Below are 22,988 nucleotides of genomic sequence, written 5' to 3'. Positions count from 1 at the left end.
TTGTGCCAAATAATTAATACTCCCCTGACCTTTGTCAAAAAATTAGTTCCAATTATTAGTCTGGGGAAGCCAAGAAATTTTTCTGAATAATAAGGTCTCTGATCTTATAACATAGTGTTGTTTGAAGAAATAAGATTGTTTATAAGGCATGGGTGAAGGGGAAGCAAATATGTTAATAGGGAGCAAACATAAATTATTTTTTTCCTCCTTAGCTGAATTACAAGTAATAAATATGCACTAAAATAGAGTAGCTGATCATTAAAGTTTGAACAAGAATGATATGAAGAGATCATTTAATTAGATAACTGCTATATTTATTTAGCAGTTTTGGTATTTAACATTCTAGAGTATATGAGTCAATGTTTCAGAAATAGTTTGTGTTCATTATGTTTTCTCATTTATAGAAGGTTCTGTGTTTAAAACACTTTTGCTATACATTTTACATAATGTATAGATATCCTAAGCCAACTCAACTGATTTAATAGGTTACAAATAGAAATTAGCAATAATTAATCTTAGTTTATTTCCTTAAATGTATTTAAATGGGCCCTCCCCTGGGGGCACAGGTGGTTGAGCGCAGCGCTGTGAGGCTGTCTGCAGCCGCTGCAGCTCTGGTTCAATCCCACCTGGCTGGTGAGGGTCCCACATGTTGCAGCAGATCTCTTCTGTTGTGCACTGCTCCCCTCAGCAGTGCATTTCGCCAGTCTGCGTGTTCTGTTCCCCGCTCTGTCTCTGGTGAATCCTCTCACCCTCCTGCGAATCTGGGCTGTAACCCAGTTCTCGTATAAATAAATAAATAAATCTTTAAAATAATGTATTTAAATGTTTGCATGTATATTTTGAAAAGCATATTTTACAAATAACTATGTATATGATATATCTATCTATATATACATATATTTTAAATATAATAATAAAATGATTTGAAAGATAATATTAAGCTAGAACCGATGAAGTATATAGTACTCTCTCAGCTTTTTGTTGGCTTGTTTGCTTTTTCTTCATTTTATTTTACCCCATCTCAGTTTGATTTTTATTGAGTAACTCAAAATTTTGTTATCATCCAATAATGTGTTGACTGCGTCATTATACATTGATAGTATTACTATTGTATGCTAAGGTGTTGACTGCGTCAATACTACATTGAAAGTATTACTATTGTATGCTAATATTTCTAATATTGAAGATAGCATCATTGCCATGAGCATGCTTCATTTCTAGAATACACATGAAGCTTCTAGAGTTGCCCAATCAATGTTTTACCCTAACCCTCAGTGTAAGTCTAGAAATATAGTTTGTGTTCTATTGAATTTATTTTTTGAATTTTTTTTGAGATCATAGGTTAGTCATTAGTCATTCCCCCTAAGAATTTTAGAATCACAGAGTTACTAAAGCAATTAGGTCAAGGAAACAACAACAAAAAAGCCAGGTTTAACAGCACAGTCATTATAGCACTACAGTTAGACAGGGGTATTAAGACTCCAGATATATTATGCCAGTGTGTTTCATTCTTGAGTTGTGAAATCCCTACATCCTCATCAACTTATGTCAACTTATGTCTGTCAAATATTGAAATATCACTAGACTCTATAGAGATCTCCTTCTGTTGTTTCTTTTTGAAATTGGCAAATTATGGGTTAATCTGTATATTAACTGATTCCTGAATACCAAAATAACTATCTTAATGGAAGGGTGACATTCTTGATACACATATGATTTATGAAGGTAGTGAAGGCAAAGAAACAAAGTTATTGAGTATCTAAAGGTAACAGGCATCGCATCCTTAGTTTGAGAACTCCACATAAGAAATCAAAAGAGACCCATGATTAAAGTGATCTCACAATACATTAATTCCTAAAATCCTACCTCCTTTTAAATATAACAATGATTATAGTTTGTTGCAGGCATTACTAGATAAACAATCACTGATCGTTTGCTGTTGATATGGAATTCCAATTGTTGTAGAGTCATTTTTATATCTATGCTTTTTTTAAAAAGATTTATTTATTTATGCATACAAGAGCTAGGGTGTAGGCCAGAGATGTGGGAGATGAGAGGATTCACCAGAGACAAAGCTGGGAACAGAACAGGCAGATTGACTGAAATACACTGCTGAGGGGAGCAGCAGGCAAGTCAGGAGAGGTCTGCTGCACCATGTGGGTTGCTCCCTGGTTGGGGATCAAACTCCTGCTGCAGAGGCTGTGGTTTGCTTCATAGTGTGGTGCTTAAACAATTGTGCCACCAGGGAGGCACCCTATACCTATACTTTTAACCAAAAAGTATGTGTTTTTTAAAGGGCATGGATAATATTTTATTTTTAGATTTATTTAGTTATTTATTTATATAAGAACCAGAATACAGGCCAGATGTGCGGGAGGGTGAGAGGATTCACCAGAGACAGAGCAGGGAACAGAACAGGCAGACTGATGAAATACATTGCTGAGGGGAGCAGCTGGCACGACAGGAGAGGTCTGCTGCACCATGTGGGACCCTCGCTGGCTGGCCGGGATCGAACTGGCGCTGCAGAGGCTGTGGACAGCTTCACAGCACACGCTCAACCTCCTATACCACCAGGGGAGGTCCCAAAAAGTGTGTATTGAAGAAGAAAAGATGTCTGTATATTTTAAATAATTCAGTGATAACATTGTTCCCATATTAGTGAATTCCATGTATTTATCTTATCTTCAGAAATTTTAATAGTATTATATGTCTTTTCTGTAATGATTTCAAAATCAGAACTGTTTATTATTCTATCACATGAATTTCACTACTCTAGATTACCCATTTAAAGATATGTCTTTTTGGAGATAATTGAACCTAACTTTGATATTTGACATTTCCATTAGCAAGAGAATATAACCTTTATCCTTACTCTAAGGTAGGTTGAAAATGATATATATGAGACCCCCCATCCCTTATCTTAGATGGAAAGGAAACTACAGGTTCAGTTTTGAGGTGACTATGCATTAAGGAATATTGCACACTGCTGGAGATTAAAAAGATATTGAATAAAGAGTGAAAACTGTCCCTCTGGCCTTATGTTTTGAAATTTGACTCCAAAATTGACATGGGGAGATTTTATTACATTCAAATTGGGGGAAAAAGCTATAAATGAACTAAAATTATAATTTTTAAACTACTTAATAAGATGGTTAAATCTAGGTTTGGTGGGGTCTTTTTAAGAATGAATATGCAGGGCCTCCCTGGTGGCACAGCGGTTGAGCGCTGGGCTGCGAAGCTGCCTGCAGCCTCTGCAGCACCAGTTCAATTCCTGGCCCCTAGCAAGGGTCCCATATGGCACACAGACCTCTCCTGCTGTGCTCACTGCTCCCCTCAGCAGTGTACTTTGTCAGTCTGCCTGTTCTGTTCCCCGCTCTGGCTCTGGTAAATTCTCTCACCCTCCAGTGCTTCTGACTGTACACAGTGCTTGTATAAATAAATAAATAAATAAATAGATCTTAAAAAAAAAGAATGAGTATGCAATGCAAATTACTAAGTTAGATAAAAGTTATTTAAAATGAGATAATATATCAAATAATTTACAAATGTTGAAGAGATACCAAATACCACAAACTTCACAAAATTCATAAAATTAAGATATTTATATGATTTAATAACTCCCTCTAAATATTATTAAAATGCTTTAATATTTTAAAATGCTTTAATATTATTCATGATATTTTTCTATAGTAAAAAGAAACATAATTCATATTTTCTTCTAGCATGGTGACCAAAAATATTTTTGTTACTAATAAATTAGAAAAGTTTCTTTTATACTCATAGGCCATAATTAACAATATACTGCACATCACTAGGAATTATGCAGATTTAGGGGCGAAAAAAAGCTTTAAAGTTCTTTTTTTTTTTTTCAATACATGAATGTAATATTTAGGGGGAAAATCCATAATCTATTTTCTTTTTTTTTTAAGATTTATTTTTATTTATACAAGAACTGGGGTACAGGCCAGAGGCATGTGAGGGTGAGAGGATTCACCATTGACAGCGTAGGGAGCAGAACAGGCAGATTGACCAAAGGCAGTGCTGAGGGTGGCAGTGGGCGAGGCACAAGAGGTCTCCTGCGCCATGTGGGTATCTCCCTGGCCAGCCGGGAATCAAACCCACCCTGCAGAGGCTGCGGACAGCTTCACAGTGCTGAGCTCAACCCACTGTGCCAACAGGAAGGCCCCATAATCTATTTTATGATTCCTTTTATTTCAGGTTCATCTCTCTTCAACATTGTGCATTCTTTTTGTCCTGGGTAGCAACACCACTGCTTTTGTATGTTGATATGAATTTACATAAAGCAGCTAGGGAGCGGAAAATGGGTGGAATACTTAGTGGAGTTTACATGAAATGACAATTATATTGAAAATAAAATTTCACATTTCAGAATGAAAGTCCAACAGTAAATAGCAAAGTAAGCCAGAAAGAAAAAGAAAAATACCGGATGGTCTCACTTATAGCAAGAATTTAGAAAACCTAAATAAGTGACCAGGAAAAAGACTAATTATAATAAAGTAAAAATCAAAATCAACAAGCAACTATAAACCAGAGACAGAATATGGGGTGTGGGGGTGGGGAGGAGGGATTAGAGTCAAAATTGGGGGGGTGGAATTGTATGGGGAATATAACTAAGATGAAGATATATACATTGTGCAAAAATGTAAAATGATGTAAAAATATATATATATAAAACTATTTTTAAAAACAGTAAAAAAATATGATAGTAACACTTCTGGTCAAGTTTCTAGCTTTTCCACTGGTAAAATTAGAGTATTTCATAAAGTAAAGCTTTGACTCCCTAACTTGCTTTTAATTGTATTTTCAGAACAGCTTCCTTTGAAGACAGAAATGCGCTTTGGGAAATACATCTTTAAAATTAAGGACAGGAAGTATGATTCAATGTACCTATGTTTGCTAAATACACCATTCAATAATAATTTAGGTATAATTCTAAAATATCTATAAAGAAGCAGTGAAAATACCAGAATAATTTAGGAAGGTATTTCCATGTTTGCAATAGAAGAGTTCTATTATTTGGTCTTTTTCTATTTTATTCCAGAGTGGCTTAATGCATTCAAATAGCTTCTGCATACTCTATGTCTTTCTCACATCATTAGTTTAGAGCTACTGCTGAGAAGTAGCATTACAATATCAGCTTCCACTGAGAGGCTATTTACACCACTGAAAATTATGGAAATTTTGAAGTAGTGACAGGTGTTTCTAAAATTTCTTTTTGAATTATCATATTAACCTACTTGGTGATATTGTCAAAAGATAGTGCCCGTAGTTTTAATAATATGTTAAAAACAGTATCCAATAGTCTATTTGACTCATGATATCAACTGAAATGTGGTCTACCAAGTGTCAAATAAGTAAATATTGAGGTAAGAGTAGAGGGATAAGTATTGGGAGAAAGTGTGAAGAATGGGGGTGGAAGAGAGGCTTCTAACAATATAAAATTGCCATTTCAGAAATGAGGCTGATTGAGGAAACCCTGAGATTAATAACCTGGGAATTTCTGTAAAAGCATTTTTATAAACTATGTATAATAAAAACTAGTCTTTTATTTTCTTAGAAGTAATATTTATTATTTCCTGTTAAAATAGATTGCTCTCATGAGAAAAATATGAGTAAAAAAGAACCTTCCTACACCCTGGGTGTTCTCACTAATCCCAGTAAACTGTAACTGTCAATTCAACTCTGTTTGTATAGGAGAGAAAACGCCCCACTCCAGGGAAATTAAGCTATGCTGGCTTAAATTTTATTAAATGCAGGCATTAAAAAAATAAAAACCAACCTGACTGTTAACAGACTATCTGCCACTAGGCACATCTGTTCAGTCTACTTGGACAGACAGACATGAGCATCCATGCACATCCCCATGTGCAGGTCAGGACTAGATGGTACCCTGTGCAGCTGGCTGATATGCCTGGCTAGGGATCAAAGATTATTTCAGTTGCTGGTCATCTGGTTGGAAATATGCCTAGTGTCTTCAGTGAAAGTCTGAGACTGAGGAGTATTTTGGGTGTAGTAGAACTAGGAGTCAACCAATAGCACTCTAGCATTAGGTGGTATCTAGTTAAGCTACTTACTCTATTTCCAAATCCTCTTGACATCCCTAAATTGAGAAGAGTGAATTCGAGTTTCAAAACCACACACCAAGTTATACAAGGATGTCATAAAGACAATGTTCTCATCAAGTTCAAACGCAGCTCTGATCCCAGCCCCCCAACTGTCATACTTTTAGATGGTTTGGTTCTACCCAGGTCCCTCGGTTATGGCTTCCAGCATCCAAAATCCTTGCCGGACCTTTAACCTCACAAGTTGGGGTGGCCCAGTTAAGGAACTTCACACCAATTTCAAAGCCAAGGAAATAGGCCTTGTTGACTTGGCAGGCTCAGATCATCACTGCATCAAATCCTTTGACCAAGGATGTGACTCCTTCCCTGGATCAGCTTTCTCAGCACATCTGTGAAACCACTAGGATAGTTCCTAGCAGGTCCAGTCGGGAAGTGGAACTGGAGCACATCTGTGGAGATTGCCATAGCCCAGTTGAGGATCCCTGTAGTGTTCCAGCCACCAGGATTCAAGGGATGCTAAGTTCACTGCAGCTCTGGTGTGAAAATATTTGTCACTCTGGTGTGAAAATATTTTCCAAACATTCACATCCCACTGACTGGAAGATCTTTCATAAGATTCAATACCATTCCCTTGTAGAAGTCTCAGATTCCAGATACCTGGTACAGTTTCTTCACTCAATCATGGTGCCAGAGTATGTGGTTTGCCTTGAAGAAACCTGGATCTGTAACAAGCATTTGATCCATTCTCCCAGGGTTATCATTCCTTTGGGAACACCCCAGATAATATCCCAGTTGCAAATAATTGGGGTTAGCTGAGCACATCCTCTGGGACTTTCTGTTGCAGTTGTTTGTTTTTCCAAAATCAAACCCAAGGAAGCACAAGGCTAACATGGAAGTGATCCTGATGGTGGGAGCTGGCATGCCCAGGTACAGTCCTGTCCATCTTCTCTAATAAGAGTCTTCAGGAAATAGTGGTCCTAGAATACAAGGGAGGTGACCTCAGGGACTGAGTTTGCAATTGAACCTTGACCATGTCCATAGTCGCACCACGAACACCAGCAGGCTCTTAAGCAAATTGTTAGGTTTCACCTGGTCTGCCATGTTCCATCCTTCAGTGTATCTGCCTATTTCTTGGAGGCCCTGATCCACTACCCAGCCTCAGCTCTGCATTCAGTAAAAACTAGAATTTACTAGTTAATGTTCATGTATCAGCTGTTTTAAAAATCAAGCACTGCCCAATAAGTCAGAAACAGTGTCTTCCTGTGTATACTTAGTGTCATAAATATAACACCCTTGCATGTATCTGAAAGTGCCATGATACTGTTTTAGTCAGAAAATGATCATGTTTTACTTTTGCCTTAGATTATCATTTTCAAGCCATTCTATATCTATTCTAGAAGACAGGAAACTGATAATTATAGCTGAATAAAATTAATTCTTAGAAGCATCTGTCTACTTATTATCACAAAAGTAAAATTCGCTTAAGATAAATGAATTTGGGGAATGTAAGTTATATTGATATATTCAAAGGCCCTTGGGAGATGAATAAGAGAAGACTGCACTCTAGAGACTTCTTTTATGTCTAAATAAACAATGTAAGAACATGACCAGAAGAAATAAAGGGAAAATTACTGAAATGATTATTATAGTTGCAGATCACAAGGACAACTAAAGTTCAGCTTTACTTAGAACTGTATTATTTGATATATTGTCCAATGTTGATGACGATTTCTATAAAAAGCCACAAGAGTATAAATGATTTAAATTCCATAAATACAATTTTATCCAACTCGCATTCTTGAGATAATTTACAATCCTGCAATTTTTTTTTTATTGCATCATAGAATGACTAGTATGTAGAATGTTTGGCAAAACCTTGTGATGCGCAATGCTTACTTGTCTAAGTGTGGAATTTTCAGTGTCACATGCATTGAAGCATAGCCCTCAAAGTCCCTTAGATCATGAGATTTGTCAAATGAATAAGTTAGCATTTTTCAAGTGCTCTGTCAGGAAACTATATGGTTCAGCTTAGAATTCAAGCTCAAAAGGGTCAGATCAGTATCAACCTATATTCCACAAATTCTCCAAGTTCAGCAAGAGGAAAAAAATGACCTTGGGAGTCTAGGAAGTTAAAAATTAATTGAGATGAAGTCCAGGAATTCTTCTAGGAGTTCTTAGAATTTAATAGCAAGTACACTTGGGTACTCACTTTTGTGACAAGATTATTAACCTGATGTTGAAAATTAAAAAAAAAAAATCAGATAATTCTACACGGGTTAGAGTTTATCCATAATTCTGTGTTCTTTGATTTTGTTGCGGGAGATATTGGCTTTTTGACCTCCACACATTTTCTTATATTTCATCACATGCTTGTCAGAAGAAATTTGTCAGTCTCTGCAACTGTTTATTTTTCTCCCAGGCTGTATTGCACATGTTTTAATTCCCTGGGAGAATATGTATTCATTTGTTATGTCTAACAAATACAGTATTTCTAAAAGATGCTATGTTGGACATTCTGTGACTTTCACTTAGCATGAAGCAATGTAATAAATACACTGTGCAGAACACTATTCCCTGGCACATTTTGGCAGAAACAGTTATTTGCTTCTCTAAGTATGTTATTTTTAAAGGAAGACCTTTTCTAAAGGCAATAGCATCATATTTATAAAATAAGTTACTCAAATTGCTGGAAATTTGAAAATTTGATCTGTGAGACTATCTTAGACTTTGTGTTTGAAAAAATTGATTACTTGGTTTATTTTTATTATTTTGAACTAGAATTGGATAGATTGTCTGAAGACATGAGTTAAAATAAATGTATGATCAGCCATGGTTTATATAAAACTTATATGAAGATGTCCTTTCTTTATGGTTCCAATCAATTTATAGAAAGTGAACTGTGATCTCACTTTATAATATTAGCACTTTTTTATTTAAAAATACACAAAGGTATATACCTAATATCTATAGCTTTTCTACTCCACCATTTGAGAGTCCTATTATACAATCAGAGATAACTTCGAAAAATGGCTGCAGTGGTTGGAGTGATGATAAAGAGGAATTCAAGGATTCACTTTCAAGGATTACTTTCTAAAAACATTTTCTAGCTCCTCAAGCTCAGTCTTTCATAATAGCATCACAGATTTTAATGGCACTTTTTTTTTTTAATCTAAAGAATCCAAAGGACTTTTGCAAAGATTATTCAGTTCATTCTTATTCAATAGACTAGCGTTGCTATAAGTGTGAGTTCTCTTATTATTTGTTTGTGTGGGTAGTTAATGTTGCTGTGGCCTGTATGTTAAAATGTAGTCCTTCTAGAACTATTAGTGATATTTTGAAAAATGATTATGTAATGACGACTTCAGAATTTAGTTCCCAAGGCTCTTGTCCTTACTGTACATTCTTTATTTTTTTTTAAATAATGAAGCTATCTTATTAAAAAATATAGGAAAATAGAATATTTCTACTATAAAACATCCTTCTTGAGTACAGTTCATTATTGAGTGAAATACAGCATAAAATATACTTCTGTATGGATTCTGTGAAACAAGAATCCATGAGAATAGCTTTTAGGGGAAAAAAATACATAAGGATTTTTTCCTAACCACAAGTCTATTTAAAATTTAAACAACCTTGAAAGCTAGTGTCAGAGCCTGGGTTTAAGTAACAAAAAGGCAGTTTATTTCCTCAATAAAGAACAATAGCAATCATCTGTCACTCATATTCATAAGACAGGAAGTTTAATTTCAAAGAGTGGGGTTATAGATCTTACCAACATAGTCACAAAAAGTAAAAAGGAATTTAGCGTCATTTTTATAAGCTTGTACCTCTATCAACTCTGCTGAAAGATGCAGAAATGCTCTGCTATAAAAGCAGTTTATAATCAACATTTACACAATTTATTTACCTCTGACAAAGATAGTAAATTGTTTTAGAGTGATTAAGAAAGAGCATAGTATATTCAATACTGTCATATTCCTAATATCATTTACAAATAATTTTGTGATGAAATTAGCAGGAAGCTTACTTTGCATTGCTGTTACAATGTAGTCCATTTTGTCAAAATGTCCATTTTGTCAAAATATACTACCTGAGGAAAACATGTAATAATTACATTAATTTAAAGTGGTCCTTTAAATTACCACTTTTTCTACCTTGCAAAGTGATTCAAACAGATAACTACTAAATGAGAAACACAGTAAACACATTTATACTTGATCATGAGTTGAAATACTTGCTTTCTGAAATTTGTTAAACATGAAAATATATAGTATTTGAAAAACAATTAAAATTTAAGAAAAGGAATTTTCATTAAACCAACTTCAAAAGCATGAATTTTGAATTAAAATAGAGATTCAGAAAGAGAAATTTTTAAACACACACTCACTTATGTACAAGCATACACACGTGTTTAAAAAAATAGTCTTTCAGAAAAAATCAAAATCAACAAACAACTATAACCCAGAGACACACTATGGGGTGGGTGGGGAAATTGCACCCCCAAAAAAGGGGGTGCAATTGTATGGGGAATATAAAAATAAAAAAAAGTGGAAAAAAAAAGAATTTGACAAAAAAAAAAGTAGTCTTTCAGAACTAAAAGAAATGAAAACAGAATAAATTAATAGGTCCAGAAATTGAAAGGAACCAATAACATAAACTCCACAAGAGCTGGGACTTTGTTACGCTTCTCAGTGTCTGGTGAGGATTTTAAACAAATTCATATTTAATGTAAATTAGGTGAATGAAGTAATAAAAATAGAAAGCAAAACCTTTCCATATCATGAAATTCTGACTGCAATGGGCTTGTGCTATGGGTATGGTCTACACATGAAGTCTTGGTTTTGTTGAAATTCTTGTTATAATTCTTGCTGTTGTTAATTTTATAATGTCAAGCAATAATGAATATCAAAATAGTCATTATTTGCATGCTTCTTCCATACTTTAGAAACTTTATCCTTATATGACTAAACCAGGAGTGCAGCATTTTTTTAAAAAAACTTAACAGTAATTAATTTAAGTTTGACTCAACTCCATTAAAATATTTTAAAAAGACCACACTAGCAGTAAGTTAAGTGGTAGTGTCCTTTCTGTGTCCTCATGGTAAACCAAGTTTAACCTTATCTGCTATTCTATTGATATCTCAGATGAATTCTTTGCAGTATTTCCCCTATGGATTTCTCTTCAGTTTGTTTTCTAGGAGCTTTTAGGAATTCATTAGCAATGATTAGAGAAAATCTGCCTATCCTCACTTGTGGTGTCTGATATTACCCTTGTATTTCTGTCCCCTTAGACTTGACATTCATTGGGAAATAAAGCACAATTAAAAAATTTTCCCCTTCTTTTACCAAGGTTATACAATATCAAAAGTATTTTGGAGCAGTACACTAGGAAACTATGATTTCCTTTCTTTCTAAATTCATGATTTGTACCATTTTCTAACCTTAATATATTGTAATATATGTGCATTTCTCCAAAAGAGATCAATGCAATTTATTATTAATGCAGTATATCTAAACTCTAAACATTTGCATCATTATTAAAAATATGAACAAATGAATTTACTTACATATAATGATTTTTTTAAAAAGATTTATTTATTTATTCATACAAGAACTGAGGTGTAGGCCAGAGGTGTGTGTGGGGGAGTGGGAGGAGGTGAGAGGATTCACCAGAGACAGAGTGGGAAACAGAACAGGCAGATTGACTGAAATACACTGCTGAGGGGAGCAGCAGGCGAGTCAGGAGAGGTCTGCTGCACCATCTGGGTAGCTCCCTGGCCGGGATTGAACTCGTTCAGCAGTGGCTGCGGATTGCTTCATAGGTTGCGTCTTAACCCCTTGTGCCACCAGGGAGGCCCTATACAGACTTTTTAAATAAAGATTTAATTTTATTTATGCATAGAAGAACTGGAATGTAGGCAAGAGGTGGAGGGGGGAGGGTGAGAGGTTTCACCAGAGACAGAGTGGGAAGCGGAACAGGGGGATCTACTGCAATACACTGCTGAAGGGAGCAGCAGGTGAGACAGGAGATGTCTGCTATGCCATGTGGGTCACCTCCCTGGCCAGGCATGGAAATCATGCTGCAGTGGCTACCAATAGTTTGATAACACTGAGGTTAACCCCTGAGCCACCAGGGAAGCCCTATATTTCATGGAACACTGGCCCCAAAATGTGTCTATACTATAATCCTGAAACTAGTTCATATTATCATATATGGCATATGAAGGACTTATGTAGACATGATTAAGTCAAGGGTCTTGAAATAGGGATGTTTATATTTTCATTTGTTGTAATCATATTTATAATTAATGTGATATAAACAAATGTTATAAGTGTATTGCTGATTGTTTTAGTGTTTTATTTGATTTGATTTTTTTATGAGCTTGCAAACCTTGAGTACCTATACTTCTAATATCCAGTGTTGATTATACAAATGTTTATTTTTTAATTTTTTAAAGATTTATTTATTTATGCATACAAGAACTGGGGTGTAAGCCAGAATTGCAGGGGGTGGGAGGATTCACTGCTGAGGGAGGAGCAGATGAGGCAGGGAGAGGTCTGCTGTGCCATGTGGGTTGCTCCCTGGCCAGCCAGGCATCTAACTTGTGCTACAGTGATTGGCGATAGTTTGAGAGCACTGTCTTTTAACACCCTGTGCCACCAGGGAGGCCCTATTATACAAATGTTTAGACAATAAAACCATTCCATTTTAGTTTTACATTTATAAACTGATAAATACAACTTAGATCTGCTCATAAGGACTGGGACATAAGTCAGTAAGCTGAAGAAATTCTGGACAAACTCTGTTAGGGAACAAGTGCCCTACTGTTTTTATAGTTTTAGTGATTGGGACATTATTGTTTTCCTTCCTAAAACATAGGTCTAACTTCTGTAAGACTATTCTTGATTTCATTTCAGTTCTTTATACAGTTAACTATCCTTTGCTGCTAGTCATATAATATAGATGGTGACATCAGCAATTTTCAAGGACATTATAGTCGCAACATCAAGATTTAGCAAATGGGGCCTCCCCGGTGGCGCAGCAGTTGAGCGCTGGCTGCTTGAAGCTGCCTCAGCCTCTGCCGGTTCTATCCCTGGCCACAAGCGAGGGTCCCACATGGCATGCAGACCTCTCCTGCCTCCCGCTGCTCCCCTCAGCAGTGTATTTCATCGGTCTGCCTGTTCTATTCCCTGCTCTGGCTCTGGTGAATTCTCACCCTCCCGCACTTCTGACTGTACCCAGTGCTTGTATAAATAAATAAATCTTTAAAAAAAAAATTTAGCAAATGTTAATGTTCTGATTCAAAGCTAATTTTTATGAATAGAAATCAATAGTCAAGTTCTAATGATGGAAAAAGAGTTTAGGGATTATGTATAACCCATTTTAAGTTCATTTGGATATTTACTCAGAAAATATGTCCATGGCATGAATGTATATATGTACAAGCATATGCAAATGACACACATGTACACACACTATACATTATACATATATAGTATAACTGTACATAATATGATATATTTTTTTAAGATTTATTTATTTATACAAGCTCTGGGTACAGTCAGAAGCGCGGGAGGGTGAGAGAATTCACCAGAGCCAGAGCAAGGAGCAGAGCAGGCAGAAGGACCGAAATACACTGCTGAGGGGAGCAGCGGGTGGCAGGAGAGGTCTGTGCGCCATGTGGGACCCTTGCCTGTGGCAGGGGATTGAACCGGCAGAGGCTGCGGGCAGCTTCGTAGCCTAGCGCTCAACCGCTGCGCCACCAGGGGAGGCCCCATAATATGATATCTTATCACATAATATAAACTTAAACATCTAAGCATTTATATTTTATATAATTTACATGAAGTCTATGAAGTTTGGAATCTCCTCTTGTATGTAATGACACCCAATGTTATATATCGATAACAATCAATTCCTTCATGTCTTTGTTTTACTTAAACTGGAACAATCTGACAAAAGTTTGATTATAGCTTCATGGTTTGGAATAAAGATACTTAACAATATTTTTTTACATAATTAAAAAGAAAGCAATGATTTGTTGGTATTATTGTTAAAGAAATATCAAGTTGGTTTAAAAAGTGCAGGGAGAAAAGAAATAAAATTCATATACTACTTATTCCATCCTTCAGTTCTCTTTTGACTAAAATTCCTAAAAGATGTGATCTGCTGGTCACAGAGGTTTCCCCGGTGAATATGGATTTAAGTGAAACTAGAGATGAGTCAAGTTACAACCAACAATCAGAGTGAATTAATGGAGAGGTTAAATATGATTGGAGTGTACTGAGAGAGAGACAAGTACATTTTCTTTGTTACAGACTGTTTCTAAATTTAGCAATTTGTTATTCTTCTTCCTTATGAAATGGTTCTGAAATGAATATACTTTCAAAGACACATAGATGTGTGCATTTTGCCTTTTGATATAATAATGATAACTAATATAAACTAAAATGGTATTAACTCCATGGCCTGGTGGCCTGATTGTTTATAAGTAAGAAATTATCCAACTTTTCAGATAATTATGCAATCTTTGAGCCTTAGGCAATAACATATATATTTTCACCTATGGAACATACTTTTTTTTTTTTTTAAGATTTATTCACTTACTTATACAAGCACTGGGTACAGTCAGAAGCGCGGGAGGGTGAGAGAATTCACCACAGCCAGAGGGGAGAACAGAGCAGACAGACTGACGAAATACACTGCTGAGGGGAGCAGCCGGCTCCAGGAGAGGTCTGCGCGCCATGTGGGACCCCAGCCCAGTGGCTGGGGATTGAACTCTGTGGTTGCAGAGGCTGCGGGCAGCTTCGCAGTCCAGTGCTCAACCACTGCGCCACCAGGGGAGGGCCCCTATGAAACATTCTTATTGAAAATTATTCTTCATTACTTTTTTCAGATTGTTAGTGTGCTCAGAATACAATAGCATATACATACAATATTCTCAATAGATTATTGTTTTTAAGAATGGTAAAATTACAAATTATGTGTAACATAATGTCTACATATATAATATATGCAGCATCTACAGGGTGAGTATGTTTATTCAGATTAGAATAAGTTGCCAGTTTTAGCAGATATTATCTAATGTATTTTTAAGGATATCCTTTTTGATATACTGTTAAAACAATTTAGCTTGCAAAATATATGAACTGGAAAATCCATTTTTTAAAGTTATTCAGTTTTCAATGTTATGTAATAAATGTAAGCCTAATAATTAACACTTACATAATATATTTTTTCACAGAGCTTAAAATAGGCCTCCCCGGTGGTGCAGCAGTTGAGTGCTGGGTTGCGAAGCTGCCCACAGCCTCTGCAGCACCGGTTCGATCCCCGGCCACCGGGGAGGGTCCCACATGGAGCGCAGACCTCCCCTGCCTCCCGCTGCTCCCCTCGGCAGTGTATTTCATCAGTCTGCCTGTTCTGTTCCCCGCTCTGGCTCTGGTGAATTCTCTTACCCTCCTGCACTTCTGACTGTACCCAGTGCTTGTATAAATAATAATAATAAATGGGCAGACATTTACATTTGCTATATTAATCATATGTTGGATTGCTTAATTATTTGGATATTTCACATTTAATCCTAGAAACATGATACAAAAGCAATTTAATGTGTCAATTTAAACATGACAAGAAACATTAGAGCATCATCTTCTTCGATACCAAGATACTTAGATTGAAGCTCTGACATTGTCATTTAGAACCAAGATAACCTTGTAAGTGTGCATAATAATATAACCTAAGCTATAGTTTAGCATAGGAAAACCATTGTATGAAAAGTACTTAGATTTGTGACCAAGAAAATTAAAAAGGGTTAAACTGTTTTTTATTACTTTGTACTGCTTATGTGAATTTTTTGTTGTTTTCATTTTTTTACGTCTTCTTTGAACTTTTTTTGTATTTGAAATTTATACTGCCCCGTGATCTTGCTTACAATTCTGAGATACAGTATTAACATATTTGTTTATTATTCTTAAAACTCATAGAACCAACTGAGGTTGAAATGTTTCAATTTGACTTCCTAGGGAGCTCTCCAATTAGAGTATTTAAAATGCCATTGTTCATGAACTATTGTTCATAAATGTAAATAGTAATATCCCAGTATAGTTTTGTTTGTTAATGAACCAAGGCTGAATTATCTCTTACATTAACAGAACATGAATGGAAGTTTACTGATCCATTCTAATAAGGAATCTACCTTCATTATTTAAAACAAAAAAGAAGAGACATGATAGCATTCACAGATCTAAATAATATTTTTATAATTATCGCTTAGTCTAATTATTAGTAATGTAGGTGTTAGATAGTAATGTAGGTGTTAGTTTTGCTTGGTCATAACTAAATGATACATTAATATAACAGGGACTATAAATCTTGAAAACATACTCGTTTTGCTTTTTCTTCCTTTTTAATAGCCTTTATTGGCTTTCCAGAGTCATGTATTTCTTATTGCCACTCTACATGTATTAAAACTTCATGGGTCACTTGCAGAGTTGGAAGAGACACTACTTGCCAATTAAAGAATGACTTTATAATGTAATGAAGAACACTAGTAGAGTTTTTCTGTGTAATGCAATGCAGGATACATGTTGAAATCGACTACTAACTTATAAATAAACCCTTTAAATTTTACTAAAATTCCATTGGACAAATTATTCTGACCTTTGTATAATCATTCAAGTATACATTTCAAAAAATATATTTTTCCTCTTTTTCTACTAAAACATTTTAAATTCAGGAGTTCTAGTTGTATGTTTTAAGACTTAACTGTGAAAATGATATTTTACAAATAAGCTTATACAAATCCTATCCCAAATATGAAAAAGTACATAATAGTTCATTTTTATAATACTATTTTTATTTTTTTAAAGATTTATTTTTTTATTTATACAAGAACCGGGGTTCAGGCCAGAGGTGTGGGGGGTAAGGTGTGGGGGAGGGGAACAGAATAAGCAGATTGACTGAAATACACTGCTGAGGGAAGCAGCGGCTGAGACAGGAGAGGTCTGCCAAGCCATGTGGGTTGTTCTGCGGCCAGCAGGAATTGAACTGGCACTGCAGAGGCTGCAGACACCTTCACCGCACTGCGCTCATCTACCGGCGCCATCAGGGAGGCCCTTATAATACTATTTTTAAAGTTATACTATTACTTCCCAGAACTGCTATTTGTTCTTATATTATGTCTATACATTTATTGGTGAAGTAAATGTACTGTGTGAGAGTAGACAAGCTTTTTTTTTTTTTTAGAGGCATGTATTTTTTATTTATTTATGATTTATTTATTTGTTTGTTTGTTTTGTTTATACATGCACTGGGTACAGTCAGAAGCGCGGGAGGGTGAGAGAATTCACCAGAGCCAGAGCGGGGAGCAGAGCAGGCAGAAGGACCGAAGTACACTGCTGAGGGGAGCAGCGGGTGGCAGGAGAGGTCTGCGCGCCATGTGGGACCCTCCTGCGGTGGCCGGGGAGCAGCTGGGAATCGAACCGGTGCCGCAGAGGCCGCGGGCAGCTTCACAACCCAGCGCTCAACCGCTGCGCCACCGGGGAGGCCCCCTAGACAAGCTTTTTGTATAATGTTCCTTCTCAATAAACCAAAACATGTATGTATGTATGTATGTATGTATGTATGTATGTATGTATGTAAAAACAAATAGCCCTGTCAGCTCTCTCATTTTTTTATTTATACGAATTTCTAAGATCACATCACTCTTAATGAAGTATAAAATTAGTAAGTATTTTGCATATTGTAAATGCTTTTTGCATATTGTAAATTGCTATTCTAAAGTTAACTGATGTTCCAAAATCTTTTCCTCATGACAAAAAGATTTTGACTACAATGATTCTATCTCACAATTAGCAGATTAAACTGTGGAAGCCAAGATACGCATTTGCAGTGATGTTCTGAAATTGTTCCGAGAGGCAAGCAATGCATAGTCATCTCAAACAGGTTGCAAACAATGAGAAAGTCTCTTGAATAGAGTTGCAAGAACCTTGCACTATGTGCATATACAAGAGAATGCGATCATGGTGAAAATCATTCAGGTCAAGTAGTGATTTGGTGCAGAAGTGACAACAAATATAGACTATACATGGGCCTTCCTGGTGGTGCAAGGGGTTAAGATGCAACCTATGTAGCTATCTGCAGCCACTGCAGCATGAGTTACATCCCCAGCCAGGGAGATAACCACATGGCGCAGCAGACCTCTCCTGACTTGCCCACTACTCCCCTCACCAGTGTATTTCAGTCAATCTGCCTGTTCTGTTCCCCATTATGTTGCTGGTGAATCCTCTCACCACCCACATCTCTGGCCAATACCCCAGTTCTTGTAAGCATAAATAAATCTTTAAATAAAAACAAGTGAAGACCATAGTATACATAGAAATATTTACAAAAATGGAAAACTCATTATTAAAATTAATTATTCATTAAATTATGATAATTTGACTTCCTGTACAGTAATTCCCTTGAAAATATAAATTTCAACAATAACGTTAAAATAGCCAAAGGTTTAGGTGTAATTGCACAAGTTTATGGCGTGTGTGTGTGTGTGTGTGTGTGAATGTACCAAGACAACCACAAAATTATCCTACACACATAATACACAGACGTAAACATACAGTTTAATTACTATAAATGTGTTGATGGGCTAAATTAAAGACACATAGGAAGTTAGCTGAAAAAGTACATTATGTTACGGTATGTATATTGGTACTTTGCATCCCAAAAAGCATTATACTATAAGACTTTCATTTTATTCTGTATATATCAATGGGTATAATAAATGTACTGCTGAGTGTATATTAAAGGGATTATACATTTTCAAAAGTTTGGCTAAGATCACTCTCCAGAGACACGTGGAAAAGACACAACAATAAATATAGGTTATAAATAAATCTGAGGGAGGGAAAAGAATCTTGCAGTTTATTTGTCATTCTCTATCATCTCCCCTAACATACACATATACGCACACACCAGAACAGGCAAACACAGAACTAGATAGAAAAACAAAAAATAATCTATAAATACAACTATATAAACAGTTTTGAAATTTTCAGGCCAAAAATGGTTGGAAGAATATGTGAAGAAGATCCAGGTAAGGATTAATCCTAATGATAGGATTAAAATTCATGACAGTATTATATAACCCTCCACAAATTTGGAGAGTTTGGGAACTGCGGAAACTTGTTCCATATTTCCACTCCGGAATTCTGGACAACAGCATCTTCCCAGATCTTCTTCCCATAACAATAGTGTAAAATCAATAGAGTAACTTCGGCTACATCAGACATAACTGGCACAGAATGGCAGCAAATCATTCTAGGGAATGGCCACTGAAAACTTCTGGTATCCCCTACGAAAAGGAGACAGTGACCCTATTATCATATGCTTCCATGAAGCACACACAGAAATAACTTGGAGATATATCTGGCAGTTTTGAGAGGAATCTTGATTGTGCAAGCATGTGCTGCCAGGAGATGTAGAATGGAAGATAAAACTGATGAGATCATGTTAGTGCTTGATTGCATGGTGAGGGAGAGAGAGATAAGAATTCAGTACAACCACATGTACATTTCAGGTAATGTGATTTTGGAAAACTGTTGATATTCAAAGACCAGACACATCTGTTGACATTATAATACCAACTCAGAAAGATAAGAAAAAAAAATCTTGGAACGTTCAACTTTAGATTAAATGTGTCCATTGAAGGGATTTCTGTCATTTTATTTTTATTCTATATCATTTGAACTGTTTTTAAATGGAAGCAACATTGAAGTTTTCACTGTGCGTTATTAAAAATATCTGAATATACTAACTTAATTTTACCAGTAAAGGTTTATCTATTCTTCACCTTGCAATTGACCCCTATACCTTCATGGTAACACTTAATAGTATTATAGTCTACAAGCTTATTTTATTTAGCTCATCCATTGGTTTAATTTCTCTATACACCACATATAAGTACAATCATATGACTTTTTAGCTGTAAACAAACTAAGTATCCATTGGAAGATGACTGGATTGAAATCTTGCATATGTATATGTATACACACACATACACAGTGAAGTGCTACTTATCCATCAAAATGATTTAATTACTGTTATTTGTAACAACACGTAATGAAAGATTGATCTATAGGATCTATGCTTGCTTTTATTTCCATTTAAGGGGTAGTATATAGAAGACTTGAATTTGAAATAGAAGAAAAATTAAAATACATTATTTTTTAATTCAAGTTATTTATGGAGAACTGGAGTTGAGAGAAAAAGCAAGATTACTAATGTGATTGATATTTTTTTATTTTTTTTAAGATTTATTTATTTATTTATACAAGCACTGGGTTTAGTCAGAAATACGGGAGGGTGAGAGAATTCACCAGAGCCAGAGGGGGGAACAGAACAGGTAGAGTGACGAAGCACACTGCTGAGGGGAGCAGCGGGTGGCAGGAGAGGTCTGTCACGCCATGTGGGACCCTCACTGATGGCTGGGGATCAAACCAGCGCTGCAGAAGCTGCAGGCAGCTTTGCAGCCCAGCGCTCAACCGCTGCGCCACCAGGGGAGGCCCTATTATTGGTATTTTAAAAAGTTGTTCAGCAGGTAAACGCTATTAAGAATAAATTAATCAATAAAATATATTTAAAAGTAGATGGGTCACTAATTAAAGTTACCTTGCATGTTTAGCCTGCAAAATATAAGCAAACCAATTTTAATAGGGCCACTAGATGTCAGGGAAAAAAAATGATGATAGTTATAAAAAGTATTTTAATGGGAAATTGATTAGTATGACCTATATATAACAGAAGAGATTTTTAAATAAGTTCATAAACTGTATTATTAAGTTCAGTTCTCAATTCTCAGAGTACCCTTTTAGTCACTTTCTGAAGATAGCAAAGAATCAGTTATATGCATGATCCGTCCACATAGATTATTATTTTAGTTTCAACAAGTATTAGATATTTATATCTCTGCTGTATGATTGCTTTTGTCTCATCTAATTAGAGAACACTTGCATAGCAGAATTTAAGACTCTAGAGATCATACATTTCAGTGCTATATGGTGAAAATTATTTGCAGAGTTTTGTCATCCATTGATAAACCAAGAACCAAGATTGTCCAGGTTATGTTAAAGGAATATGTACTTAAACATATCAGTAATAAGACTAAGTGTATGTTTCTACCTCATTTATTATTAAGTCATATCTTCTTCTAACAGATTCTAATACTGACTTTCTAGATGAATGGAACCATCATTACTAACTCCTAAAAAAGAGTTTTTTAACCCCTTATTGGGAAGAGCATTTCATAAGAGCTAGACAAGAGTCAAGGTATTACAAAGGTCTATGAAGTCTAGCCAGTTTTAACATTAGAATTCTATTTGGTTTTCCACCTTCTTGAAAGGTTTAGGATAATAACAGCAGTGAAGTGTTATGTATGTATGTTAGTCTATATACATACACATATATATATATATTATTTATCTTTGAGAGTAACAGATCACGTATTTATAGATGTTGCTATAGTAAAGTAAATTAAATGCTATAAAATAAGGAACGATAAAAGAATTAGGCACTATAATTTCCAACGTTAGGCTTTTCAACCAGAGGGCAAGGAGATTACAAAGAATTCTATTTCCTACGAAAGTGTTTAAATGTGTCTGAGGCATCATTGACTTCCATCGTAATAAGATACTGAGGTAGTTTAGTCAGCACTTTGAGAGGACAAATCAGATTATTATGGGTTTTGTTTCTATTCCTGTTTATGTTTATGGAATTATTTTTCCATTGGGTCTGTACAGCTTCTTCCAGTCCTCAATTTTATGCAGAAACAGTTGATTTTATTAGTCTTAAAGGAACAAATTTAGAACCAGTGGTTTTTGCTTACTTGATAATGACATTATTAATGTTCTTTTTTGAGTACTTGGTTTCTAAGGTGCATTCTTTGTGTTCATGTATACACTTTAATTTCCCTAATCAGTGATAATATATAGTAATGTATTTAGTTTTTCCTTCCTAGAACCTTTTGAGTGCATTTCAATCAATTGACAAATGTCCTCAAACTTGGAAGTCTATTTCTATTGCTTATATTAGACTCATTTTCCTGTTTAGTTGTATATAATTTATACATGCACACACACATACATGCAAACACACATATGTGTATAAAAGTCCTAATATGATATTGGAGAACATATTCATGAATAGTTGAAGCTATTTATGAAGTGTTCATTCCATACTTAGACATTATCGAAGATGATGGAGGACAGATAACTTTATATCATCCTAAAGATCAAGCTAGTCATTACTACTTATCTAGTATTTCCCAGCTAATGACTCAGTGCATGAATTAAGTTAAAAAAAAAAACAGGCAGTTCCAACACAACTATATCTAATGCAGATCTAAAGATTATTATCAATTTAATGTTATCTTCCCAATTTTAGGAAAGTCTTTAGTGATAGCATGAAGTTCAGAATAAGAAAAAAATATTTAAATTCAGTTTCTACTGGACCATTTTAGGGTTATTTTTACTTTCATTCAAGGGACATTGAAGATTTTTTTAGTTATAGTCCTTGACAGAAGGAAAATTGTTGGAGGAAATAGAAGAGGTGATAGTAGGAAACTGAGCAAGCAGTGAGGATATAGAAGAAACTGGCTTAAGGATTTAATTAGAGATTTGCTTTAGGGTTTGAGAAAAAGATAAAATGGTGTAATGATGCAATAGTTTTTAGGCTGAGCAAATGGAAGGATGGAATTGCAACTGACTGATTCGGGGAAGAATGTTAAGGGAGCCAATTTACCAAGTCACTTTTATGATGTTGCTTAGATCTCCAAGTAGCTGTGCAAAGCAGGGTTATTAGATAAGTAAGTATGGAGCTAACAATTGAAGTCTGGGAATTATGGTCACAGAAATG

Source organism: Talpa europaea, assembly GCF_964194135.1.
Source record: "Talpa europaea genome assembly, chromosome: 4".
NCBI classification, from domain to species: domain Eukaryota; kingdom Metazoa; phylum Chordata; class Mammalia; order Eulipotyphla; family Talpidae; genus Talpa; species Talpa europaea.
This window is presented reverse-complemented; position numbering follows the sequence as displayed.